This window comes from Myotis brandtii, unplaced genomic scaffold (assembly GCF_000412655.1).
Source record: "Myotis brandtii unplaced genomic scaffold, ASM41265v1 scaffold1236, whole genome shotgun sequence".
Classification (NCBI taxonomy): domain Eukaryota; kingdom Metazoa; phylum Chordata; class Mammalia; order Chiroptera; family Vespertilionidae; genus Myotis; species Myotis brandtii.
In genome coordinates, this window is record NW_005354316.1 from 722,043 (window position 1) to 722,316 (window position 274).

General features: G+C 64.6%; 1 long non-coding RNA gene across 1 annotated transcript in view; it reads right to left on the reverse strand.

Moving 5' to 3' along the window:
* Window positions 1-6: 6 nt before the first annotated feature.
* The window catches only part of LOC106724901, a 1,706-nt gene continuing 1,438 nt past the window's right edge, over window positions 7-274 (reverse strand). Inside the window, exon 3 of the long non-coding RNA XR_001360734.1 lies at window positions 7-269. This is a non-coding gene — a long non-coding RNA (uncharacterized LOC106724901). The remainder of the gene's footprint in view (window positions 270-274) is intronic.

Genomic DNA, 274 nt, shown 5'->3' on the forward strand with positions numbered 1-274 from the left:
GGGGCAGGCAGGGAGGGGGTATCAAGGACCTGCCCCCAGCTGTGTCTGCCCCCAAAGGTGCCCCTGGAGAGGGCCCCGCCTGCCTTACCCAGCGTCCTTTGAGTCGAACAAGCGTATAAATGCAATAACACAGGTAGAGTAGGACCACTTGGTGGGTGACCATCACCATGTCCACTGCCCCACTGTGCCCGCAGGGGGACCATGCTGGGCAGCCCCTCTTTAGCCCACGTAGTCCCGGCGTGGCCCCCAGCACGGTGGCAGCGGGCAGGCTCTG